We start from the raw sequence: 27,646 nt of genomic DNA, 5'->3' as shown, positions 1-27,646 counted from the left end.
CACCCACAGGCTCTCGGCAGCCGAAGCCCGCGGGGCGCGCGCTGGCCCACCGGTGTCGCAGGCTGCAGGAAGGCGCGTCCCGGGCACGCCGCCTCGCGCGGCCCTGCGCGGGCGCCTCCCGCTCGTTCCACAGAGCCCCTCGGCGCCCGGCGCATAGACGATTCCCTGGCCGGCGTACGCTGAGGAAAAGGCAGACGCCTCCCCGGCCTCACCGCGCCCGGGCCCGACCAGGGGTCTTGACCCCGAATGCGAAGCGTCGGGCTTTCTGATTGGCTTAGAGTACAAACACACGCGTGCGCCGCCTGAGAACCTCGCTCCGATTGGATTGCATAGGAACAGCAGAGCACGAAATAAAGAGGCCGTCAGTCATTGGGCCATTGTGTGAATCTCCTTTTGGCTCCTCTGCCGACAGAATTAACGTCTCAGGATCTTCGTCATGACTCTTAAATCTGGGCCTGTCAGTTTGCCCCAGCGTTTCTCGTCGCTAGGCACGGCATGGAGTTTACAGAATTTGGCCAATCATATCACCTCGAGGTCAGGTTGCCAGGCAGATTATGCTAATGAGGCCCCGCCTTTTATGCTGCTCCCACTCTGCGGCGGGAAGAACCACCTGGAGGTGGCGGGGGGGGTTTGATTTCCATCACCCCTAGGGAGAGAGGATCGGGGACCCGCTGATCTTCCACCTCCCCTCTCCCAACGTCGTGTAAGTACCTAAAGGATTAAGGGAAACGGATAAACCAGGGTCCGCAGTACCCCATCGCCTGGGAGGGTGTTTCGTCTTTGCTTAGTCCCACCCAAAATGGCGCCCAGCTCTTTCCGCGTCTCAGAGCCCGGCCGGGGCCAACCGACCGCGGACCCGGGTGGGGGGGGATTGATGGTGGTGGTGGTGGGGGGGAGAAATCCCGGCGGCACCGCCCGATGGTACAGTCCAGCCGGGGCTGGGACACGGCACCTCACTCGGGGTGGGGGGTCAAACCATCGGCACCTTCCAAGGGGAAAAGGGCAAAACCCCCTCCTGGAGGCCCTCCTAGCGCCGCGTTCAGCGATGGCCTCGGCGCCTCCTCGCCCCTGTCTCCGCCGCGCGCGGCCTCCCCCGCGACCCCCGAGCGGCTCGCACGCTCCGCCGGCCGCGCGCACCTCTCCTCCCCTGCCCGCGTTGGTTGGGCCGGGACGGCGGTTGGGCGGCCTCGCGCTCCGGCGGCGGCGGCGGTTGGGCGGGCGCTTTGCTGGCCGGGCCGGGCTGTGAGGGCCGGCGCGGTGGGTGGCGGCGCGGCCATGGTGCCTCGGAGCCGCAGGCCGCGCGCGGGCGCCCAAGACCGCCTGCGGCCGCGCTCTCGCCGACGGGGCGCCCAGCTTTGTTTGGCGAGGCGGCGCCTCCCACCTGCCGTAGACTGCTGGTCCCCCGGCCTTTATTTACAAGGTGGCGCCGCCGGGGTCGGGAGGCCCCGCCCGTGCGGGGGTGCGGGGATGGCCCCTGTGGGTCCGTGCGGGTCAGCGCCGTGTCGCTGGGCCGGCCGGAGGCCGAGGTCGCGGTCGCGGTGTGGCCTTGCCGCCGCCCGCCCGCGCCGGGTGCGGTGCGAAGGCGTGACGGGACCCGCCGGCGGGGAGCGGGCTGAGGGCGCGCCGTTGGCCGGCCGTCGGCGGCTTTGGCTCGGCGTCCGGGGGTGCCCTGCTAAGTCCAGCGGGGGACTGTCGCCGTCCGCCCCCCAGGCAGGTGCCGGAGCGGGTAGCGCCGTGGAGGATTGGGCTGCGTGCGCCTCTCGCCTTGCGGGGTGCCACCAGTTGGGTTCAGACCTCGTGGGGGTGGCTTTGTGCCGGCGTCGAGGATGAAACGGGGGGCTGACGCCCATCGGGCCAGCCCTGTGCGCTCATTCGCCTCTTGGATCTGTGGAGATCCTGCCCAGCCCGTCGCCACCCCCTGAGACCTCTCTCAGCTCCTCGGCGCTTAACCGTCATTGGAAACAAATCACGCTGGACTGGAGGTCCAGCCTCCTGCCCTGCCCTGTCACCGTGTCTGGGGCCCGCCGCGGCGGCAGGGCGCGCGGTGTCCACTGCGGTGGCTACGACTTGATGCACTGCCGCTCTGCAGTGGAGCAGACACAGTTTGAAATAAACCAGGGATGTTGGGGAGGGGGCAGGCAATGCACTCTTGTAGCGGGGCCTTTTCAGCCTGACGTATTTAGAAACGACTAGGTTTACTTTCTAGAAACCAGTTCAGGTGAGATTGACATAAAACGAAGCCTTTTTAAAGCGAAGAGGTCCGTGGTTGACTTGTTTTGTTTTGCACTCAGGCATTTTTTTTTTTGCCCTGTCGGTGCCCCCCCCCCCCCCCCCCATTTCCATGAACATTCGCCCTTTGCGCTGTTGTTTTGCAAGAGTGCTAAGCCAGCCCGGCCTTTTTTTCCCCCAAAGAAGCCATTTTTACCTTTTCTAATATTCAGTAGCCTGCTCCACCACACATCGTGTATTGTACATCTGAATGTGAGTATGTGCCCTAGCTGTGTCCAAGGTTCCTGGCTTCCTGGACCCTGAGTGCTTTTTTTTTTTTTTTTTTGTCATGTCATGATGGTGGTCTAAAGGCTGGCAGGTTAATCTGGTACGATCCCAAATTGATTGGCACTGCCTCAATTTCCACTTTGCTTAAGGCTTTTCTTTTCCTCTTCTAGTTTTAGCAGTCCCGTGCAATCATTGTAGAAAGTGTAGAAAATGTAGAAACATAATAAAAAGTTAACAGCCCCTGATATAAGGTTACCTGAAGTTATCCTTACTGATTATTTGGTGTTTTCCACATTGTGTGTAGGATATTTTTTTCCACACCCGGCATCATAATGTGTGGTTTACTATCTGCTTTTTACAAAACACCAAAGATTTGCCACTTGCAGTATTTTCCCCCGTAAGAGTTACCATGCTTTGACACTCTGCTTTTTTTAAAAGAATTTTTTCGCTGGCTTTATTTTCGAGTCTAGACTTGGACAAACTGTTCATTCCACAAAACAAAATAAACCTTGCCTCATTTTTCTTTTTAAAAGCATAGTCTGTTTGGGGGTGTGTGTGGGGGAGACGTTTCTGGATAACAAGCAGAATTGCTCCAAGGCCGGGAACTACTGAGCTATCATTCATTGGTTTCCTCACTGATTCTTACATCCTAAGTGCTGATGAACAGGTGATAACTGCATTATTTAGTGGACTCAAATGGATTTGCTGAAGACGGTCCTTGGAGGGTGCTTGTCCTTGCACTGTTTGTACTGGTTAGTCAGACTTTGTTTTAAACCTGAGTCCTGATGTACTTTGACCTATTGCCACTAAAATTGTGTCTACTCCAACCCCAACCCCAAAGAGAGTGGAAACACCTCGTCCAGCATTTGATTGTCGCCAGCAGAATTTGCTGTGTAAATTTGACAGGAACAGTAATAGATTAGCCAAGGGGAATTTGGTGTTTAGAGCCAGCTAGTTAGGAGTAAGGAAATTTTTGCTGCGGCCCAGATCTTTGCAGTCCAGTCCCCCTGGATTCGCCTGGTGCAGATGGGAGTAGTAGGAGGCTGAGGGAAGCTTCACTCTTCCCCACCCTTGACACGAAACTTCATTCAGTTTTTGAGGAATCACTGCTGCAGGGCCTTGGCCTCTGTCCTTTTTGGTCTCAGTGTTGTAACACTAGTTGGAGATTAGTGTGGAACATTCTGAACTCGCCTGTCTTCTGTTTTTTTCCCCCCCTACAACTCATTTGGCACTGATACCTCACTCTGTAGTCTTAAAATATTTAAAAATTCCCTTTCCAAAAATCTCAGTGCTTTCCCACTGTCCAAGTCTGTAGACTGTAAATTTGTTGCTAGAAAGCACTGGGAAGTAGGTTCTCTGTGCATAACCCAGAAGTGGCTTAGGGAGTTGGGGTATGTGTGTGAGGGAGGTTAGGGATAATCAAATTACAGTGACAGCAAGACTGGTAAGATGGGAAAGCCATCATCAAATGAATGGTATAGATGACCAAAATAGCCTGTTAAAGTAGTCTATTGTTACTGATTTTTAAGTTGAACGCACTTGTTTCAAACAGAATGTTTGAGCTGACTGTTCCCTTTTTCCTGCCTGTGTCCCCCTTCACTCTCACGGTCTGACACTGATGTTGCAACCCACAGCCTCACTCCTGTTTGCTGCAAGGGCTGTCCCTTGGATTTGCTCTATCCTAGCATCGAAGTCAATAGCTGTGTGTGCTACTGAGCATTTGGCATATGGCTGGTTCTCTAAGTGTGAAATACATACAGTAGATTTCAGATTTACTCTGGAAAAGATATAAAATACCTCGATTTCTAAACACTGATTCCATGTTGAAATGATATGTTGGATAAACTAGGTTAAGTAAAATAAATTATTGCATTTATCCATTTCTACTTTTTGTAGCTACCAGAACACTTAAAATTATGTTTATGGCTTGATGTTTCTATTGAAAAGCACAGCCTTGGTCTGATAGGAGCGGTGTGTTTGCAAGTAACAGTAAGATATAGTAGTTTTTGGTTTCTACAGTTTGAATGAGTATACACTGCTCTTATGTAGATGTGTCTGATTTTTGTAATGTTTATGATAACTGTCAAAGTATGATTCTTTCAAAAAATTATAAATTTATTTGAAAGGTAGAGACAGATAGAAATCTTTGATCTGGTTCATTCCTTAAATACCTGTAATAGCTAGGTTTGGGCCAGGCCAAAGCCAGGAGCCGGGAACTCCATCTGAGTCCTCCACATTGGCAGCAGACACCCACCTACTTGAGCAGGAACAGAGCCAGGGCTGGAATCCGGGTACTCCAGTGTCTGATATGGGATGCAGACATCACAAGAGGTATCTTTTAACTACTAAGCCAAATGCCTGTCCCAGAACACGATTCTTCTTCTTTTTTTTTTTTTTAACAGGCAGAGTGGACAGAGAGGTAGAGACAGAGAGAAAGGTCTTCCTTTGCCATTGGTTCACCCTCCAATGGCCGCTGCGGCCGGCGCGCTGCGGCCAGTGCACCACGCTGATCTGATTGCAGGAGCCAGGTACTTATCCTGGCCTCCCATGGGGTGCAGGGCCCAAGCACTTGGGCCATCCTCCACTGTAATCCCTGGCCACAGCAGAGAGCTGGCCTGGAAGAGGGGCAACCGGGACAGAATCCGACACCCCGACCGGGACTAGAACCTGGTGTGCCGGCGCCGCAAGGCAGAGGATTAATCTAGTGAGCCGCGGCGCTGGCCTACGATTATTCTTTTGAAGACTTATCTTAATCTTGAAACTATCTCTGGGTAATTGAATTGCTATTAACTGAATTAATACATTTAATATTTGAGCTTAAAATTGTAAAATGACATCTGTGATTATATAACCTTTTTAAAAAAAGTCGAGCTAAGCATAATTGGCTGAATTTACCCAGACTTGGCCTACTACTTATTGATTTTTTTTCATTTTTTTTTAAAGATTTCCTTATTTGTTTTTGAAAGTCAGTTACACAGAGAGAGGAGAGGCAGAGAGAGGCCCTCCATCCACTGGTTCACTCCCCAGTTGGCCGCAATGGCCGGAACTTCACAGATTTTTATTTTTTTATTTTTTTGACAGGCAGAGTGGACAGTGAGAGAGAGAGACAGAGAGAAAGGTCTTCCTTTGCTGTTGGTTCACCCTCCAATGGCCGCCACGGCTGGTGCACTGCGGCTGGTGTGCTGTGGCCGGCGCACCGCGCTGATCTAATGGCAGGAGCCAGGTACTTATCCTGTTCTCCCATGGGGTGCAGGGCCCAAGTGTGGGGAGCAACTCGGACTAGACTAAGTTACTGGAATTAAGACTTATTCTATGCATCTGCTCTCCCACAATATGGCGCTGAGAGAAAGAGACCAAACAACCTCTACGCAGCTGCCTCATCAGTTTGACAAGCTGCAGGAGCTGATCCTGCTCCTGATTGGAGGAGAGCAGCATGCTCGGTGTGTGGGTAGCAGAGTTGGGATTGGTGGAAGAGGACTATAAAGGAGGAGAGAGACAACATGCACCAGGAAACATCCGGATAACATCTGAGCAGCCCCCGAGAGAGCCGGCCGGCGGTGTGCTGCTCCCCCGCGGAAGTGGGGAAAGTGGCAGGGGGAGCTGCCCCTCCACGGAGGTGGAGGGGTCGGCAGCCAACCCGGGAAAGACCAGCAGCAAACCCTGGAAGGGCCGAGCAGACAAAAGAACAGCGCAGGGTCCTGTGTCATTCCTCCGCGAATGGGGGAGCGACACCCAAGGACTTGGGCCATCCTCCACTGTACTCCCTGGCCACAGCAGAGAGCTGGCCTGGAAGAGGGGCAGCCGGGACAGAATCCGTCGCCCCGACCTGGACTAGAACCCGGTGTGCCGGCGCCGCAAGGCGGAGGATTAGCCTAGTGAGCCGCGGCGCTGGCCTACTTATTGATTTTTATAATTGGTCATTTCTCAAAGGTTTAAGAAAATATTTCTAGGAGAAACTTGAAATTTAAGCTCATATCTTTTCTCTCCTGTGGTTTAGAAAAAATGCCACAATAGAAGCAGGCATTTATGGGGCCAGCATTATGGTGTAGTGGATTAAGAGCTCTGTCTTTCCCTCTTTTTGTAACTGCCTTTCAAATAAATTTTTGGAAAGATTTATTTATTTGAGAGGTAGGGTTACAGACAGAGAGAGGGACAGACAGAGAGGTCTTCCTTCTGCTGGTTCACTCCCCAAATAACCACAATGGCTGAAACTGGGCCCATCCAAAGCCAGGAGCCAGAAGTTTCTTCCAGGTCTCCCATACAGGTGCAAAGGCCCAAGCACTTGGGCCATCTACTGCTTTCCCAGGCCATAGCAGAGAGCTGGATTGGAAGAGGAGCAGCTGGGGCATGAAGTGGTGCCCATATTGGCTGCTGATGCCACAGGTGGAAGCTTAGCCCACTATGCCACAGCGTTAGCCCCTAAATAAATGTTTACAAAGGTAGCAGCAGCAGCAGCAGCAGCAAGCATTTAGCCTATTGGAGTACCTGCGTCTTGGAGTACCTGAGTCCCATCCTTGGTTCGGACTCCTGACTCCAGCTTCCTGCCATTACAGATCCAGTGGTGTTGGCTCCAGTAGTTGGGTTCCTGCCTCCTATGTGGAAGGCCGGAATTATATTCCAGTTTCAGGCTTTGGTACCTGCCCAGCCCCTGCCATTGTGGCATCTGGGGAGTAAGCCAGTAAATGGGAGCTAGAGCTCTCTTTTTCTCTGCCTCTTGAATGAATTTAAAAGAAAAAGGCCTACAGTAGTTTGATTGTAAGTGTAGAACACTTTGGACCAGCTCCTGGGACAGCTGTCCTTGTGAACACTGCTAGCAGATCACCACCTACAGAAAATTCATATTCTTTCTACTGCCGTGTTTGACAGTGTTGACAGTTGAGCCCCAACATGCCTCGGTAGATGTATTTCCTTTTTTTTTTTTAAAGATTTATTTATTTATTTGAAAGTCAGTTACACAGAGAGAGGAGAATCAGAGAGAGAGAGAGAGAGAGGTCTTCCATCCGATAGTTCACTCCCCAGTTGGCCGCAGTGGCTGGAACTGTGCCCATCCGAAGCCAGGAGCTAGGAGCCAGGAGCTTCCTCTGGGTCTCCCACGTGGGTGATGTCCTTGGGCCATCTTCTACTGCTTTCCTAGGCCATGGCAGAGAGCTGGATTGGAACTGGAGTGGCCGGGTCTTGAACCAGTGTCCATATGGGGATGTCAGCACTGCAGGCCAGGGCATTAACCCGCTATGCTACAGCGCTGGCCCCGATGCATTTCCTTTTATTGCCCGTGTGGCAGTTGGATAGGGTGAACAGCATGGGCTCTGGGGCAGAGCACCTTAGATTTCAGTGTTCTCATTTCAACCAGCTGAGATCTTGGGCCAGTGGCGTATGTAAACCTCTGGTTCCTTATCATTTAACTGGTTCCATGATTCTGAACAGGGCTAATAATGGTACGAATCTCAGTTTGTGTGTGAGGATGCTTGTTAGTCACTCACTGCTATACTTGGCTCAGCAACAAGGCGTGCAGTACTGAACGGCTCTGTAATTGCTAACCTGGTTGAACCCCTCCCTCAGCCAAACTGGCCTTCCCCTGTCCCTTACCTATTCCAGTTTTCCCTTCCTGTTTTCATTCCTTCATTGCCCAAGTAGTGTGTTTCTTCCAGTCCTCTGCCAGCTCTGTTGTTTGCAAAGGACTAGATTGTAAATACTTTTGTCTCTGTGGGCCATATGATCTCTGTTGAAACTGCTTCTTCCCTCTGCCCTGCAAAGCATGACTGTGAACCAATACAACTATATTTTGGACCCTGACATTTGAATTAATGCAACTTTAATGTGTCATGAAATATCTTACTTTTGAGTCTTTTTAACCACATTAACATGTAATGTTAACATGCAAAAGCCTTTCTTAGGTCACAGGCTGAACAATAACAGGTGTCAGGCCACCTGCAGGCTAGAGTGTGCCACCCCTGTCCCAGAGCAAGCAGAAATGTCATAGCCCTCCTTGAGGCCTTGGCAACCATCTTGTTAAGAGTGATCCTCTTTGTCTATGGAGTTCCTGCAGGATTTTTGTGTGCTTTTTCATAATAGAAGTGCTTAATCTGTATTGTATTGCATTGCAATTATTTGTACTTGACTCTTGCTTCCTAAACAGACTATAAATCTTTAGAAGCTACAGATGTGTTTTAGCCCCCTCTTAAAATGCAGCACAAAAGTGCCTTTTACACATTTGATTCTAAAATGTTTTGAAGAAACAGGTCTGGGCCAAGTTGAGCTATGAGCTGTCTTCTATTGCCATCCCAAGCACATTAGCAGGGAACTGGATGGGAAGTGGAGCAGCCCCTACTTGACTGGGGCCCTCAAATATGGGATGTCTATGTTGTATGGTCAGGGCTGGGCCAGACTGAAGCCAGGAGCCTGGAACGCCATTTGGGTCTCCCTTGGGAGTGGCAGGGGCCCACATAGTTGGATCATCTTCTGCCTTCATAAATGCGTTAGCAGGAGCTGGATTGGAAGTGGAGCTGCCAGGTCTCGAACCTTCACTCATATGGGGTGCCTGTGTCATAGGTGTCTGTGTAACACATCGCAGACCCAGCAATGCATAGGTTCTTTACAGAGAAAATTCTAAAACTTCATTGAGTGACTTTAAACGAAGACTTACTAAATGGACAGCACAGTGGTTCAGGGACTGGAGGGTACTCTGAAGATGCCATTACCATGGAAACTGATTTATAGATGTCATGTAATCCAAGAAAAAAATTTAAAACTCAAAAAAGCATTTTCGAAACCACATACAGTCTCAACCCACGAAATGGCATAACACTTTTGACAAAGAAAGTTGGGAGAACTTGACTAAGAGACCAAGAGGAGCTGTGATAATTAAGATGGTGTGGGCCAGCGCTGCGGCTCACTAGGCTAATCCTCCGCCTGCGGCGCCAGCACACCGGGTTCTAGCCCCGGTCGGGTCGGTGCTGGATTCTGTCCCGGTTGCCCCTCTTCCAGGCCAGCTCTCTGCTGTGGCCCCGGGGTGCAGTGGAGGATGGCCCAAGTGCTTGGGCCCTGCACCCGCATGGGAGACCAGGAGAAGCACCTGGCTCTTGGCTTTGGATCAGTGCACGGTGTGCAGGCCGCAGCGCGCCAGGGCGCAGCGGCCATTGGGGGTGAACCATCGAAAGGAAGACCTTTCTCTCTGTCTCTACCTCTCTCACTGTCCACTCTGCCTGTCAAAAAAAGATGGTGTGATGTTGGCACTGGATAGACCTACAGTGGTGGATCAGTAGAACACCATAAGGAGTCCAGAAATAATCTCCTACGTATTCAGACACTGGATTTATGACCCAGGGGTCCCGGCAAAGGAAAGACGGAACTGTAAAGGAGAAGCTGACATTGGAGACCACATCCATGACCTCCACTAGTGTGGAGAAGGATTTCTTCAGAAGCTGCTTGCGGAAGAGCAGGCACAGCTCACGGAAGGGCACTTTAGGAAAGGAACGGCCAGATGTCGAATGACTGTGAAAAGGTGCCCAGTCTAGGTAATAGTCAGTGAAACACAGACTGCCCTGCATACCTGAATTCAACTTGACAGTACCAGATCGTGAGCAGGTCGAGCAATATGGACTTTCAGAAATGGCTGGTAGGGATGTAAATTAGTTATAAATACTTTGGAAAACAGTAACACCAAGAGAGTAAAAAAATACATATACTCTAGTGGCCATCTGTTCTGTTAGAGAAATTACATACGTATGAGAGAACCAGAAAAAATACTTAGTTATTTTCATCCTGTGATTTGGTTCAATTAATCTTTTTAAATTTAAAATTTTAAATCTAATTGGCATAGTAATTGTGTATACAAGGCTGGCATTGTGGCTTAGCAAGTTAAGCTGTTGCCTGTAAAACTGGCATCCCAGATGTGTGCCAGTTAGAGTCCCAGCTGTTCTACTTGCGATCCAGCTCCCTGCTAATGTGCCTGGGAAAGCAGCAGAGGTCCAAGTGCTTAGGCCCCTGCACCCACATGGGAAAACCTGGATGAAGTTCCTGGCTCCTAGCTTTGGCCTGGCCCGGTCCTGGCTGTTGTAGCCATCTGGGGAGTGAACCAGCAGTTGGAAGATCAATCTCTCTGTCTTTCCTTCTCATTGTAACTCTGCCTTTCAGATAAATAAATCTTAAGAAACAGTTGTATAGGGCTGGCGCTGTAGTGTAGCAGGTTAAGCTGTGACCTGCAGTGCCAGCATCCCACGGGGGCACTGGTTCGAGTCCCGGCTGCCCCACTTCTGATCCAGCTCTCTGCTATGGCCTGGGAGAGCAGAAGATGGCCGAAGTGCTTGAGCCCCCTGCACCATGTGGGAGACCCAAAAGAAGCTTCTGACTCCTGGTATTGGACTGGCATAGCCCTGGCTGTTGTGGCCATTTGGGAAGTGAACCAGCAGATAGAAGATCTCTCAGTCTCTGCTTCTCTCTCTACTTTTCAGATAAATCTTAAAAATTGTGTATATTAATGGGATATAGTATGATAATTTGATAATGCATACAATGTCATCAAGTCATGGGCTAATTAGCATTTCCTTCTCTAATATTTATCATTTCTTTGTGTTAGGAAGCTTCAAACTCTTCCCTTCTAGCTCTTTATAAAACATATAATAAATTGTTGGGAACTATTGATTGAATTACATGAGGGCGCTATGTTCTATAGAGACAGGTTGCTTTTTTTTTTTTTTGTAAAAATGGTGAGTAAATGTTATGCATGTTTTCCCTCTGTGCTAAATATGTTAAGATCTGTCATCCTTTGTGTATTTCCTTTGTTAAAGCTGGCCACTCAGTGGGCATTTAATGAATATTGTGTGGGAACTGCTGGAATTTTTCCAATGGGAACCCTTCTACAAGCCCGCATGGTTTTATCAGCTCCTTGGCTATTGAGTGGCTTGGTCAGGTCCGTCCGTTGGTGGCTTTAGGAAATCACAGCCTCCCCTGGATCCCTTGAAAGGAAGCCCAGCCTGGTGACTGCGGCATCTAGAGGGAGATCAGGGGGACGGTGGCAGGCCCTGCCCGGCTTTGTAGGAGCAGGGAGGGGAAGGATGGTTCTCGCTCTGTAGTAGAAGGGGTCCGGGCTTGAATCTCACTGTGACCTGGCACAAGGCGTCCTTCCTGGTGGCGCTGAGGGTCAGTTGAGAGCGAGTGTTTGTTCACAGGCCCTCTGTGTAATGGGAACGGCAGGAGCTGGGAGTGGGAGCACTGTGATCATGCTGATCTGTTAGGAGCTGCCTCTGGTCAGGGGTCTAAGTTTGCTCTCCTTTAACTCCTCCAGGGGATTTCTGTCACACCTGAATGAATGACCCACTGAAGTGCTGGCAGTGAACAGTTAAGGCTGAGATTTGCAAACATGTGGAAGGAAATAATGACTACATGGTTTTACAGTTCTGTCAATTTGCAGTTGAAATACACGCATTATAAGGGAGTACCTGATCCCTACAGTGAGGAGCTCTTTATTCCCAACTTAATTGTTTAATAATGAAAATGTATTAAACTACCTCTTAATTAAAAAATAAGACTTTTCTGAATAAGAGACCTTCACGATCTAGTACTTAGCCTGTGGTACACATAATTTAAATAGTTATTAACATTTGCAACACTCTGTACCAACCATTATCCCGCTTTACATGAACAGTGAGCTTGGGAGTTAGCTAAGACTGGTGGTATTATTCCGAGTGTCAAGATGAAATTATACATGTGTTCACCTCACTTCTGTTTCCGCCACTTCATACTGAGAAAGCACTTTCAGAAATGTGGGGGCTGGTAGAGGACAACTCTGAATACCAGACCAGTGAATGCTGGTTTATTCTGGGAGTTTTATCAAAGTGGAGTAGGTTGACGTTTGGTGGATTGTCCATCTTCCTTCTGTGCCAGTAAGATGGATTTTTTTATGAAGGGAATAACTGCTTTAATATGCTAACTGGGCTCACTGTCTTGTTCATAAAGAAATTTTTAAGAAAACTCATTCTGTGTTGCCCATTTAACCTTGCAAACAAGGGGTTGAGCTTGATGAGTGAGGAGCTGAAAATGGAAAAACAGGTGAGGGGCATTCACGAGAACCTGTTTACAGGGGGCACGAATCAGATAGGAAGGGAATTACTTCAAACCAGTATCAGTTTGCTTCTTAGTTCTGAGGCGGAGTCATGGATCAGTCTCTTTGAACAAAGGACCATTTGTCAGGAGTTGGGACAGAGTGATGGGGTTGTTAAGCTGTTTTTCCTGGTTTATACACATAGTGTATATAAATTATGAAAATTGAGCTCCAGATTAATTTTTCCCTGAGCAATTTTAATGCATTCCTTTTCCCCCAGTGAAAACATTAAAACACTTGAATTTATTGTGAAAACAGCTTACTAATACGATTTGTTGAGCCATAGTTACCCCGAGACCATCTGTAAGGAAAGCTTTGGGGCCCAGAATACCCACCTGAAAATCTCCTGGTTACCGCAGTTCCCCAGAAGAGCATGAGATATGTGGGACAGGTAGCTTTTGGTGCACAGGTGTACCAGGCCCGCAGGTCGTATCTGCCTCCTGCTGTTTGTTGAATAAATGGCGTTGTTCTGAAAGGAGCCGGAGGGAACGTGCTTGCAGCTTTGTACAGCCACAGTTGAAAAATAGGGATGCTTGGGGTTATTTGATGAGTCATTTGCAGCAAGCTCTTCGTCTTCCAGTGTCCCTTGTAGCTGCACATTTCACATCCAGTGCTGCTTTCGGGTCCCCTGACGGGGTATGGTTCAGCCTTGCTTGTTACCGGGTGGTGGAGGGCAGCTGGGTGAGAGCAGTCTGGTTGGCAGGGAAGACCATCTGCACTCACTGCCACCAGCCTTCTCAGAATTCCGAGGCACAGACACATCAGGGAAGCCGGTGAGTTGCATATTTTGAAGAAAAGCGGACGATTCTTCCTGAGTTTCTGTTCAGCAATGACGGTGGCTTTGGTCATTGCAGGGTTGTGTAAAGAATAGTTGTTACTATCACGGAGTTGCAGTAGGCACTCATAGCCCTAATCTTGGTCTCCTTCCTAGAGGCAGGTCTTGGCCTCTGTGTAATCAGCCTCTTGTATGACTTGTAGAATGATTTTCCAAAAAGTATCACTGCCGTGATAAGATATTTTTCTTTTCCTTGTTGTGCTGCAGGAGTTACCTAGATCTGGCTGGCACCAGGATCACCTGTGGAGGTTTATAAGTAAAGGATGCTGTCTCGACTCTGGGGAGTCCAGTTCATGAGCTTTGGGAGCTGTAGCCCAATTACAAGAAGTTTAGACTTTCACTTTGTGGCCTTTCATCAGCCCATCCTAACCACTGTTTGAGATTTTCTCATTCATAGTTGCTAGTCCTTAAGCATGCTCTTAATTTTCCTTGCCTCTGGAACCTTCTCAAGCTGTTTCATCAGAGATACCTTCATATTTACTCTAGGAGCAAATAACACGTGCCCCCCCCCGCTTCTCTCTCCCTTCTATGTATGTTAGGGTTCTTGATGCATATTGCCAAGTTGTTTCCTAGGAAGCTTGCATTGGGTGCAGGGGCCATTCTCCGCTGATTTCCCGGGTGCATTAGCAGAGAACTGGATAGCAAGTGGAACAGGCAGGTCTTGAACCAGCATCCAAATGGGATGCCAGTGGCTTTACCCACTCCACCATAGTGCTGGCCCTTGTTGAGCTGTGATTTGCATTCACAAATCAGTCATTTGAAGTGTACTGTTCAATGGCTCTGATATATTCTCAGAGTTGTGCAGAGGACGCCATCACCACAATCAGTTTTTGAAACATTTCCCTAATCCCCAGAGGAAGCGCATAGCCCTTAGCAGTCACTCGGCCCTCCCTCTCCTCCCAAGCCCTGTGGTTTGCGGGTTTGCCTGTAGGACATGTTTCACGTAAATGGGATCATTCAGTCTGGCTCTTTGTGACTAGCTGCTTTAACTCCGCCTAATGCTTTCAGGGCCCAGCCATGATGTAGCATGTGTTGGTACCAATTCCTTTTTTATTTTAAAGATTTTATTTATTTATTTGAAAGGTAGAGTTATGAAGAAGCAGAGAGAGAGAGAGAGAGAGAGAGAGGTCATCCATCTGCTGTTTCACTCCCTAGTTGGTCATAATGGCCAGAGCTGTGCAGATCTGAAGCCAAGAGCCGGAAGATTCTTCCAGGTTTCCCATGCCAGTGCAGGGGCCCAAGGACTTGGGCCATCCTCCACTGCTATCCCAGGCCATAGCAGAGAGCTGGATCAGAAGTGGAGCAGCCGGGACTAGAACCGGCGCCTATATGGGATGCCGGCGCTTCAGGCCAGGGTGTTAACCCGCTGCATCACAGCACCGGCCCCCAACATTTTTTCTTTTAAGATTTATTTGAAAGACAGAGTTACAGAGAAAGAGAGATCTGTCTGCTGATTCACCCCCAAAATGGCCGCAATAGCTGGAGCTGGTCTGATCAGGAGCCAGGAGCCAGTTGCTTCTTCCGGGTCCTCCACATAGGTGCAGGGGCTCAAGCACTTGAGCCATGTTCTGCTGCTTTCCCAGATGCACCAGCAGGGAGCTGGATTGGAAGTAGAGCAGCCAGGACTGGAACTGGTGCCCATATGAAACACTTGCGCTGCATAACCCTGCTATGCCAGTCCTGCCTGGCAACATTTTAAGCATGTGAAAAAGTCAAATGCTAAACAGTACTGGAGATTTTTTTTTTCATCATTAGAAATGAGTACACATTTCAGATGCTGCAAAACTATGAAAATAAGGGTGTCTGGGCTTGAACATATGCCATAAAACACATGTAAAAATATAATTTGTCTTTACGAAAATTACATCCAACCAGTAGCAAAGAAAGATGTCAATAATGAAGTCTCTTGTGGCCGGCACTGTGGTGTAGGAGGTAAAGCCTCCGCCTGTGGCGCTGGCAGCCCTTATGGGTGCTGGTTCCTGTCCTGGCTGCTACTCTTCAAATCCAGCTCTGCTAATAACTGGGAAAGCAGTGGAGGATGGCCCAAGTGCTTGGGTCGCTGCATCCATATGGGAATCCCAGAGGAGGCTCTTGGCTCCTGGCTTCGGATTAGCCCAGCTCTGGCCGTTGAAGCCATTAGGGAAGTGAACCAGCAGATGGAAGACTTTTCTCTCTGTCTCTCCCTCTCTCTGTAACTCTACCTCTCAAATAAATAAGTAAATCTTTAAAAAAAATGAAGTTTTCAGACATGTTTACTACGTGTATCTTACATATAGTGATGCCATATCTCATACACTGAGATGCCAAGTGCATAGATCCAAACAGAGGCTTCTCACTGAATCAAAGAATTATTGGAGAAGGGTTGAATTCTTACACGTAACACACTCAAAACTTTCTATATAGAGAGTGCTGGATCATAACAATGTATTCTGGGGCTGGAACTGTGGCTATCGGGTAAAGCCACTACCTGCAGTGCTGGCATCCCATATGGGCGCCGATTCGAGTCCTGGCTGCTCCACTTCTGATCCAGATCTCTGCTATGGCCTGGGAAAGCAGTGGAAGATGGTCCAAGTCCTTGGGCCCCTGCACTCGTGTGGGAGACCCGGAAGAAGCTCCTGGCTCCTGCCATTGGATCGGCCCAGTTCCAGCCACTGTGTTTATTTGGGGAGTGAACTAGCAGATCGAAGACCTCTCTCTGTCTCTGTCTCTGTCTCTGTCTCTGTCTCTGCCTTTCAAAGAAATAAATCTTTAAAAAAAAAAATTTCCAATGTGGTGGCAAGGATTCAAGTAGATGTCTTAAAATATCTCTCTCTCTCTCTCTCTTTGTAACTCTGCCTTTCATATAAATAAATAAATCTTTAACAATGTATTCCACTGTATTCCTGAGAGGTTGTGTCTTCTCTGGCAGTATAAAATTCCCTGGTCAGTTTCAAAGTTCTGGTAACACAAAGGCATTTTCTGGTGCATGCAGATGTTGCAGTGGGCATCAGTGAGAGTGGAAGAAAATTGTAGATTTCACACCAAGTTTCTGTTGAGCTTTGTCAAACCAAACAGCCTAACTATAAGGCAAGCTAAAACACCCCCTATAACAGATTAGTGGGTTTGACCAAGTAAATGTAGGAATTTGACCTTAGGAAAAAAATGCTGCATGAACAGACCTAAAACAGTTGGCATTGAAATAAGCATCTAGTAATTAACATCTTGGCCTGCAGGCATTGTTTCAAAAGCCTGACCAAAAATAATCTGTTGTTCTGTATTATTAAGTTTTTAAAATCAGCACTAGTCCTTCAAATCTCAGATTATAATATGGTCTTCATTACAATACATCCTTTTTTGTGCCATATGAACACAGTTATAATTAGGTTAAAGAAAGCTGAATTTGTTCAAATTATTATGTTTTTATGTATATTGAATACCAACTTTTTTTTTTTTTAGAGATTTATTTATTTGAAAGAGTTACAGGAGAGAGAGTCTTCCATCTGCTGGTTCATTCTCTAATTGGCCGCAACGGCTGGAGCTGTGCTAATCTGAAGGCAGAAGTCATGAGCTTCCTCCAGGTCTCTCAAGTGGGTGCAGGAGCCCAAGGACTTGGGCCATCTTCTACTGATTTCCCAGGCCATAGCAGAGATCTGGATGGGAAGTGGAGCAGCTGGGTCTCAAACCAGTGTCCATATGGGGTGCTGGTGCTTAGGCCAGGGCGTTAACCTCTGCGCCACAGCGCTGGCCCCTAACATTTTTTTTAAAGATGTATTTATTTATTTGAAAGTCAGTTACACAGAGAGAGGGGAGGCAGAGAGAGAGAGAGAGAGAGAGAGAGAGAGGTCTTTTTTTAATAGAAAACTTTTATTTAATAAATATTAATTTCAAAAGTACAACTTGTGGATTATAGTGCTTCTTCCCCCCATAACCACCCTCCCACCCGCAAACCATCCCATCTCCTACTCCCTCTCCCATCCTATTCTTCATTAAGAGTCCTTTTTAATTATCTTTATATACAGAGGATCAACTCTGTACTGAGTAAAGATTTCAACAGTTTGCACCCACACAGACACACAAAATATAAAGTATTGTTTGAGGGTTAGTTTTACTGTTAATTCTCATAGTACAATGCATTAAGGACAGAGGTCCTACATGGGGAGTCAGTGCACAGTGATTTCTGTTGTTAACAATTGACACTCTTATTTATGACATCAGTAATCACCCAAGGCTCTTGTCATGAGCTGCCAAGGCTCATAAGCCTCTAGAGTTCACAAACTCCAACCTTTTTTAGACAAGGCCATAATCAAAGTGGAAGTTCTCTCCTCCCTTCAGAGAGAGGTACCTCCTTCTTTGATGGCCCCTTCTTTCATTGGGATCTCACTCATAGAGATCTTTCATGTAGGTCATTTTTTGCCACAGTGTCTTGGCTTTCCACCCGAAAAACTCTTATGGGCTTTTCAGCCAGATCTGAATTTCTTAAGGGCTGATTCTGAGGCCAGAGTGCTGTTTAGGGCACTTGTCATTCTACGAGTCTGCTGTGTATCCCGCTTCCCATGTTGGATCATTTCTTCTTTTTTAATTTTATCTATTATTAGCAGACACTGGTCTTATTTTTGTGATCCCTTTGACAATCCTATCATTATGATCAGTTATAGACTTAAACTTATCACCTTAATTAGTAAGGTGGCATTGGTACCTGCCAACTTAATGGGATTTGAATTCCCATGGCAAGTTTTTAGCCTTACCCTTGGGGGTAAGTCTGAGGGAGCATGTGCCGAACTGTACATCTCCCTGAGAGTGGTCTTTCATTCACTGTTTCACTCCCCAATTGGCCGCAATGTCTGGAGCTTCACGGATCCGAAGCCAGGAACCAGGAGCTTCCTCCGAGTCTTCCCATGTGGGTGCAGGGGCCCAAAGACTTGGCCCATCTTCTGCTTTCCCAGGCCATAGCAGAGAGCTGGATTGGAAATGGAGCAGCTGGGACTCAAACTGGCATCCATATGGGATACCAGGTCCATATAGGATGCCTGTGCTGTGGCATAGCAAGTAAAGCTGCCACCCTTTTTTTTTTTTTTTAAAGATTATTTATTTTAAAGGCAGAGTTTTATATATATAGAGAGAGAAAGATCTTCCATCCACTAGTTAACTCCCCAGATGGCTGCAACAGCCAGGGTTGGGCCAGGCCGAAGCCAGGAGCCAGAAACTCTAGATCTCCCAGATGGCTGGCAGGAAGCCAAGTACTTCAGCCAGCTTCCACTGCTTTCCCAGAGGCATTAGCGAGGAGCTGGATTGGAAGTGGAACAGCCGAGACTTGAACTCATGCCTGTATGGGATGCTGGTGTTGCAGGCAGGAGTTTAAACCACTGCACCACAACATCAGCCCCTTAAGTTTCTTTTATTGTGCTTCTGTTTGGGGGCACTTTGATGGAAGAGAAATTCGTTTCCCAGGATTGCATCCTTCCAAAGCATTCCTTAGCATTGGTCCAAACTTACCTGTTTTGAATAATGCTACAGAGATTCATGCACAGATTTTTTTGGGGGGATACATGTTCTTATTTCTTTTGGGTTTATTATACCTTGGTGAGAAAACACAGGGCCACCTGATATCATAGAGCCTTTTGTGGAGTTGCCAGGATGGTTTTCAAAGTAACTGCAGCATTTTACATTCTTCCCAGCCATGTAGGAGGGTTCCAGGCTGTCCACATCCTCACCAGCACTTATTACCTGTGGCAGTATCCAAATTTTGAATGAAATTAAAAGAAGGAAAATATCACTAACAAAAGCAATTTTGTGACATTGGATTGTGATATTGGATCCTGATGGCTGTTGCCTGTGTTATGTCTGGAGCTCTTAAAACAATAAAAAATATAGATTAACGTTTTGATGAAATTGAGGCCACAAAACCTTTATTCAACTATTTTGAAGCTACAGTGTGCTGTAGCTTTTTCACCTGGTCAGGCCTTGATTTATTAGCAGAGAATTTACAATCTGATTGCATTTCAAGTAAATGCTGCCCATGCAATAGCAGACAACACTCTGAAATGCGTATTTTCTCATGACTTTGCTCATTCTTTTTTAGCCCTAGGGATGAACATGAATGGCTAGGATGTATTATACTCACAACCACAACAACAAACTCTTTTTTTTTTTTTTTTTTAAGGTGTATTTATTTTAGGCAGTTACGGAGAGGCAGAGGCAGAGAGAGACAGAGAGAAGTCTTGCATCTATTGCTTGACTCCCCAAATGGCTGTAATGGCCAGAGCTGCCCCCATCTGAAGCCAGGAGCCAGGAGCTGCTTCTAGATCTTCCACATAGGTACAGGGGCCCAAGTGTCTGGGCCATCTTCTACTGCTTTCCCAGGCCATAGCAGAGAGCTGGATCAGAAGTGGAGCAGCCGGGACTTGAACTAGCTCTCATATGGGATGCCAGCCCTGCAGGCGGCGGCTTTACCCGCTACCCCACAGTGCCAGCCCCAACAACAAACTCTTGATTGTTTCCCGTGTGTCAGGCCTGGTGTTAAGCACTTTTCTATAGTTTTTCATTTGCATAGTCTATCATTAATTTCATAATGTCACTTTATTAGTATTCATTGTTTTAAATTTAAGACAGAAGAGAGAGTGAGCTTCCATCTGCTGGTTCACTCCCCAGATACTCACAATGGCTTGTGCTTGACCAGAGTAGGAGACAAGACCTGGAAACTCATCTAGGTCCTCTGGTTGACAAGAACCCAGTTACTTGAGTCCTTACTGCTCCCTCCCAGGGTTTGCATTAGCAGGAAAAAAGAGTCAGGAGCAGAGTAGGTAGTGAACCCAGGTACTCTGATGTGGGATGGGATGTGGGTGTCCTAACCACAGGGGTAAAAAGCTGCTCCTCACATTATTTTCTGTTGCTACTCTTGGGAGTAAGCTGTTTTGTAGAAGAGCAAGTTGCTACTCTTGGGAGTAAGCTGTTTTGTAGAAGAGCAAGTTGAAGCGTGAGACGTGCAGTGACTTGGCCCTGTAACTGGTGGCTGAAGTGTCTGAATCCAGGCCCCCTGACTGGAGTTCGGCTGCCTCCCACCCAGAGCCGTGCAGCAGTGTCAAGGGCAGGGGAGGGGGACGTCTGGTCATTCAGTCATGCTAACACCAGGTGTTGGGTGAGGCCTTGCCACGGGCCCACCGCGTGGGAAAGCTATGTGTGTGTGTGTGCCATTTCCAGCAGTACCTGTTTCCTCCCGGAGCCTCTGCCCCTCCTGTTAACTGAGACAGGAGATGGACATTCTAGTCCCAGATCTGATCCCACCATAGACGTGCTTCCCTGTGCCCACAGCAGCCTGCTTTTACTGCCGTGCACAGATGGCAAAATCTGAGCTATTCTTGCAGCGTTGATGGGGGAGGGTCGCAAGGCTATGGAGATAAAGGCGTTCCGAAGCTTTAGAGTCTATATCAAGATGCACCCCTGTGGGAACTGGACTTTCAGATCATTCCTTTTAGTGCCAGGTTGGGCTTCCGTGTATTCTTTGCATGTATAAAGGCTGATTTTGACTTTGATTCTGAGGACCTGGGAGTGGCTGAGCTCTGTGTGCCTCTGCAGCCGTATTAGTGACACTAGTTCAAGTTCCTTCAGGGGTTCTGGTTTGCTAGTTTATACTACTAGAGAATGCCATCTAAAATGTAATCTCCCCCATAGTGCTTGTGTTTTCTCTCCAGCTCATTGAAGTTCAGTTATAAACATTGATATTATATACACATTTATGTATATGTGTGTATCTTTGCCCGATTTATTCACTGTGGAAGCATTTGTCTCCATTTTTTAAAAAAGATTTATTTATTTGAAAGAGTTACACAGAGAGAGAAGGAGAGGCAGAGAGAGAGAGAGGTCTTCCATCCACTGGTTTACTCCCCAGATGACTGCAATGGCCTGAGCTGCGCTGATCCAAAACCAGGAGCCAGGAGCTTTTTCCGGGTCTCCCATATGGGTGCAGGGCTACCCTCCACTGCTTTCCCAGGCCATAGCAGAGAGCTGGATTGGAAGTGGAGCAACTGGGACTAGAACCGGTGCCCATATGGGATGCCAGTACTGCAGGAGGTGGCTTTACCCACTAAGCCACAGTAATGGCCCCTGTCTCCATCATTTTTAATGGCAATACATAAAAACAGACTACATCCTGAGAGGGGGTTTATTAAGTAACAAAGTACCTTCCATTCATTGCAGAAGTGTTTGTGGATGACTTCCTGTACCAGACAGGGCAGTAGGTGCTGGGGGTACTCTGTGGTCCAGGCAGGGGAGGTGGCCCTTGGGCAGCACATTTCAGTGTGTGTGTGTGGGAGTGGGGAGAGCACATGCATTGCACACTCACAGAGCTCTCCTAATAGGTGGGTGCCTGGCAGGGTGTGAAGGAGAGCCAGGTGAGAGAGGCTCATCAGAGAGGCCTACCGAGGAGCTCACCTTGACCCTGAGGCCTCAGTCATGAGAAGTTGTTGGAAAGCATCCAGGTAGAGGAGACCGCTGTTGCCAGTGCTGTGGCACAGCGGGTAACGTGCTGCTGCCCCAGTGAGCCCACCTGCGCATGTGTACCTCCACACCTCAGTTCTCTTCCCAGCCCACCCTGGGGGCTCCAACCCCATCACTGCCCCCCACACCGAGCTTTTCAGGGGCTACTGCCAGATCTCGCTCCCCGGCTCCAGTGCCACTCGGCCTCCCTGTGACAGTCACCTCTTCCTCACACTCTTCTCTTGCTTCCCTAACACTGAACACCCCAGGCGTCCCTGCCCTCTCTCTCTGGTGGTTCTGGGAGTGGCACTGCCCAGGCTCCCCCAGCTCCTCCTCCTCTGCTTGGCTTTACTTACTCTTCTGGCCCCCTAGGGGTTTGTTCTGTTTTGTTTTTGTAAAGATTTATTTATTTATTTATTTGAAAGGCAGAGTTACAGAGAGACAGACACACACACACACACACACACACACACAGAGAGAGAGAGAGAGAGAGAGAGAGAGAGAGTGTGTCTTCCATCCACTGGTTCACTCCCCAAATGACCACAACAGCTGGAGCTTCACTGATCCAAAGCCAGGAGCCAGGAGCTTCTTCCCAGTCTCCCACGTGTGTGCAGGGGCCCAAGGCCTTGGGCCATCTTCTACTGCTTTCCCAAACCACAGCAGAGAGCTGGATGAGTAGTGGAGCAGCTGGGACTCAAACCAGAACCCATATGGGATGCCAGTGCTGCAGGCAAGGGCTTTAACCCACTGCACCAGCCCCTGTATATTTAAGTTTTTTTTTTTTTTAAACAAAATGTTCAGCAGAATAGGGACATATTTAAATTGGTAATTGGCACATCTATCATGTTCACAGCAATGAGATTACTGAAAATACTTCAGTATCTGAAAAGATGTTCAGAGTATATTGTTATGTTAAAATGTGGTTCCATTTGTGCACAGCATGTATGTGTATAAAGACAGCCAGTTCCCCCTAATTTTTTATTTACTCATTTTCATTTTATTTGCAGGGAAGAGAGACAGGCAGAGATGCAATATCTGCTGGTTCAGTTCCCCAAACGGCCAGAACAGTCAGGGTTAGGTCAGGTGGGTCCAGGAGCCTGGAACTCCTTCTGGGTCTCCCGTGTGGGTGGTGGGTGGCAGGGACCCAAGTGGGAGCATCATCTGCCTCCCAGCGCACATTAGCAGGAAGCTGGATCAGAAGCAGGGTTGCTAGGACTCAAACCGGGCACTCTGATAAAAGGAGGTGGATGTTCCAAGCAGCGACTTGTCTGCTACGCCAAATGCCCACCACAAGTAACAGCTGGTTTTCTGATGGGTTTGTATATGATAGAACAATGGAAGGACACAACCTAGAACATTGGATTGTGGCTACATCTGAAGAATGGCTTGGAAGTGGGAAACGTTTACTTTTCATTTCAAATTATCCCAAACTGTCAGATTTTTCCTCCTACAGGTGTGTGCAACCCTCACAAGAAATTTTAGAACATTTTTATCACCTCGAAAAGGTGTCCCACACCTTTAGTCACCTCTCCATCCTCCCCATTCCTTGACCGTGAGCAATCACTGATGTATTACTTTCTGTGTCTACAGACTTCCATATCCTGGACTTTAACATAGAACAGGTGGCACACCGGCCTGAAGGTTCAGTCGTGTCACAGCACGTATGCATGCTTCACTCCTTTGTTCTGGTTGAATGGTAAATATCCTGTCCTGTGGATATGTCACATTTTATTTATGCCTTTGTCAATTAATGCACACTTGAGTTGTTTCCACCTTCTGGCTATTATGATTAATGTGACTATCAACTCTTTTTGTACAACTTTTTATATGGGTACCTGTTTTCATTTTTTGAGAGTATATTCTTAGGAGTGGAATTGCTTGGTTGTGTGGTTAATTCTGTGTTTAATTGTTTGAGGAACTGCCAGAATGTTTTCCAAAGTGACTGGACTACTTTACATTCCGTAAAGTATAAGCGTTACGATTTCTCCACATCCCCACTAACACTTGTTTTTCTTTGGCTGGTTGATTCAAGCCATCCTAACGAGGATGAAGTGGTCTCTCATCGTGGCCTTGACATTTCCCTGCTAACGAGTGGTGTTGAGTGTCTTCATGTGCTGTTGGTCATTTGTGTATCTTCCTTGGGAAAACGTCTATTCAGATTCTTTGTTAGTTTGTCTTTTATTACTGAGTTTTATGAGTTCTTTCTGTAGTTTGTATATAGATCCCTTATCAGAAATACGATTTGCCACTCTTCAGATTTTCTCCTGTTCTCTAGGTTGTCTTTTTATCCTTGCTGGTATCCTTCAAAGAACAAAAGGTTTTCATTTTGATTCAGTCTAATTTATCTTTTTTTCTTTTGTTGCTCATTGTTTTAGTTTCATATTTAAGAATCTTTTTGCCAATTTTGAGGTTATGGAGATCACCCCTCTGTATTCTTCTTTACAAGATTTTGCCTTGGGGCTGGAGATCTAGAGTAGTGGTAAGGCCACCATCTGCAGTGCTGGCATCCCATATGGGCGCTGATTTGAGACCTGGCTGCTCCACTTCCGATCCAGCTCTCTGCTAATGGCCTGGGAAAGCAGTAGAAGATGGCCCAAGTCCTTGGGCCCCTGTACCTGTGTGGGAGACCCAGAGGAAGCCCCTGGCACCTGGCTTTGGATTGGCCCAGCTCTGGCCATTGCAGCCATTTGGGGAGTAAACCATTAGATAGAAGATTTCCCTCTCTCTCTTTCCCTCTCTCTCTCTCTCTGCCTCTCTAACTCTGCCTTTCAAATAAATAAATAAATCCTAAAAAAAAAAAAAGATTTTGCCTTGATAATTAAGCCTTCAATGCATTTTGTTTAGTGTGAGATAACAGTCCAACTTAATTATTTTCCTTGTAGAAATCCAGTTGTGTCAGCACCATTTGTGGAAATGGTTATTTCCCTGATGATTGATCTTGGCACCCTTATTGAAAATCAATAAATCAGTTATAGATTTATTTCTGGATTCCTATTTTCTCTCCATGTGCAAGTACTATGCTATCTTGATTACCATTGCTTTGTAGGGATTTTTTTTTTTAAGATTTATTTTACTTTTTTTTTTTGACAGGCAGAGTGGACAGTGAGAGAGAGAGACAGAGAGAAAGGTCTTCCTTTGCCGTTGGTTCACCCTCCAATGGCCGCCACGGCCGGCGCGCTGCGGCCGGCGCACCGCGCTGATCCGATGGCAGGAGCCAGGAGCCAGGTGCTTTTCCTGGTCTCCCATGGGGTACAGGGCCCAAGCACCTGGGCCATCCTCCACTGCACTCCCTGGCCACAGCAGAGAGCTGGCTTGGAAGAGGGGCAACTGGGACAGAATCCGGTGCCCCAATCGGGACTAGAACCCGGCGTGCCGGCGCCGCTAGGCGGAGGATTAGCCTAGTGAGCTGCGGCGCCGGTCTATTTTACTTTTTTGAAAGGCAGAGTGACAGAGAGAGGGAGACAGAGAGAAAGACATCTTCCATCCACTGGTTCACTTCCCAAATGGTGGGCAATAGCCAGGGCTGGGCCAGCCTGAACAGGACCTGGAATTCCATCTGTGTGTCCTGCGTGGGTTGCAGGGGCCCAAGGACTTGGGACACCTTCTACTGCTTTCTCAGGCACATTGGGAGGTTGCTAGGTTGGACGATGAGCAGCCAGAACTTGAACCGGCGCCCTGTATGAGATGCAGACATTGCAAGAAACAGCTTGACCTGCTGTGCCACAATGCCAGCCACCTGTAGGAAATTTTGAAATTGCAAATTTTGGTCTTTGGTTTTTTCAGGATTCACTTGACTGTTCTGGGTTCCTTGTAATTCCCAACAAACCTGAGAGTCAATTTGTCCTTTCTACAAAGGAATCAACTGGAAGTTTGATTGGGATTGCTTTGAATCTGTTGATCAACTTGCAGAGTGATACTGAGTCTTCTGATCCAAGAACCTGTGATGTTTTCTCACTTATTTAGATCTGTACGTTTTTTTGACAATGTTTTATAGTTTTCAGGGTGTAATGTTTTGCATTTCTTCTTATTTTTTTTAAAGATTTATGTATTTATTTATTTGAAAGTCAGATTTACAGAGAGAGAGAGAGGAGAGAGAGAGAGAGAGAGAGAAAGAAAGAAAAAGAGAAAGAGATCTTCCTTCTGCTGATTCACTCCCCAGTTGGCCGCAACTGCATGAGTTGCACTGATCTGAACCCAGGAGCCAGGAGCTTCTTTTGGGTCTCCCACATGGGTGCAGGGGCCCAAGGACTTGGGCCATCTTCCACTACTTTCCCAGGCCACAGCAGAGAGCTGGATTGGAAGTGGAACTGCTGGAACTCCAACCGGGTGCTCATATAGTGGCCCCACCCACTATGCCACATCACCGGCCCCTGCATTTCTTTTGTTAAAACTTTATTCCTAAATACTGCTTTTAAAATTTTATTTACTTTTATTTATTTGAAAGGGAAAGAGAAATCTATCCTCTGGTTTACTCTCCTGAAGGGCGCAATACCAAGGGTAGAGCCAGGCTAAAGTCAGGAGACTATAGCTCAACCCAGGTCTCCCACGTGGTGGCAGGGACCCCCAAGCAACCACTTCAGCCAGGGTTCCTCCTCCCAGGATGCACATTAATAGGAGGCTGGAAATGGAAAGGAAGCTGGGGTTCTGATTTGGGATGCAGGCGTCCCTAGTGGTATCTTAACCCACTGCCCCAAATGCCTGTCCATTATTCTTTTTGATGCTACTACTATGAATGGAATTACTTCCTTGACTTTATTTTTAGATTTCTTATCACAAGTATATGTAAATACAAAGGATGTTATATTCTGCAATGTTGTTGAACTTGTTTACATGTTAAGATCTTGTCATCAGGCCGGCACCGCCGCTCACTAGGCTAATCCTCCGCCTGTGGCGCCGGCACCCCAGGTTCTTGTCCCAGTCGGGGCTCCGGATTCTGCCCCAGTTGCTCCTCTTCCAGTCCAGCTCTCTGCTGTGGCCTGGAAGTGTAGTGGAGGATGGCCCAAGTGCTTGGGCCCTGCACCCACGTGGGAGACCAGGAAGAAGCACCTGGCTCCTGGCTTCGGATCAGTGCGGTGTGCCAGCCGTAGCAGCCATTTGGGGGGTGAACCTGTGGAAAAGGAAGATCTTTCTCTCTCTCTCACTGTCCACTCTGCCTGTCCAAAAAAAAAAAAAAAGATCTTGTCATCAGAGAAAGAGATTGTTTTATTTTTTCCTTTCTAAGCTAGATAACCTTTTATTTCTTTGCCTTGTCTAAGCCCGTGGCTAGAACCTTCAGTGGGGTGTGAAGCAGCAGTGGCAAAAGCAGATATGTCTGTCTTTCCTGATCTTAGGGGAACGTGGTCAGGATTTCATCTCGGAGGGTGGAGGAGCGTGAGCCTTGCAGGTGCCCTTTGCTGGGTGGCGGAACATCCCTTTTCCTACTCTGATGAGTGTTTAACAAGAAGGCTGTTGGGTTTTGTCAATGCATTTTCTGTGTCTAGTGAGATGATCATGTAAGCTTTCTTTTGCTGGAATTTTGCTTTGTTTTTTATTCTGTTAATATGACATATTACATAATTGGCTTTTTGAACCAACCTGGCATTCCTAACTGTGAGAATTATGAAAGTGTGAGAAGTAATCCATGCTCACTGCAAAAAGAAAAAAATCTATCTTATTAGCACTGTAGCCCAACGGATTATGAGAAAAATTCCATTTTGTCTGGTTTCTTTAGTGCTACAAAGCTTGGTCACATGCAAACCATGATTGATATTCTTTGGAGATATTTC

General features: G+C 47.6%; 1 protein-coding gene across 4 annotated transcripts in view; it reads left to right on the top strand.

The window, feature by feature from the left end:
* Window positions 1-313: 313 nt before the first annotated feature.
* Window positions 314-27,646, top strand: part of PRDM10 (PR/SET domain 10) — a 117,891-nt gene continuing 90,558 nt past the window's right edge. For 2 of the 4 annotated variants that reach the window (XM_051847849.2, XM_051847872.2), the window contains exon 1: window positions 405-703. The gene's annotated coding sequence lies outside the window, so the exon portion shown is untranslated. Of the gene's footprint in view, window positions 704-1,282; window positions 1,421-27,646 lie in introns of those variants that run through there. The other 2 variants (XM_070065558.1, XM_051847852.2) reach the window with 2 other exon arrangements.

Source organism: Oryctolagus cuniculus, chromosome 1, assembly GCF_964237555.1.
Source record: "Oryctolagus cuniculus chromosome 1, mOryCun1.1, whole genome shotgun sequence".
Taxonomy (NCBI): domain Eukaryota; kingdom Metazoa; phylum Chordata; class Mammalia; order Lagomorpha; family Leporidae; genus Oryctolagus; species Oryctolagus cuniculus.
This window is presented reverse-complemented; position numbering and strand designations above follow the sequence as displayed.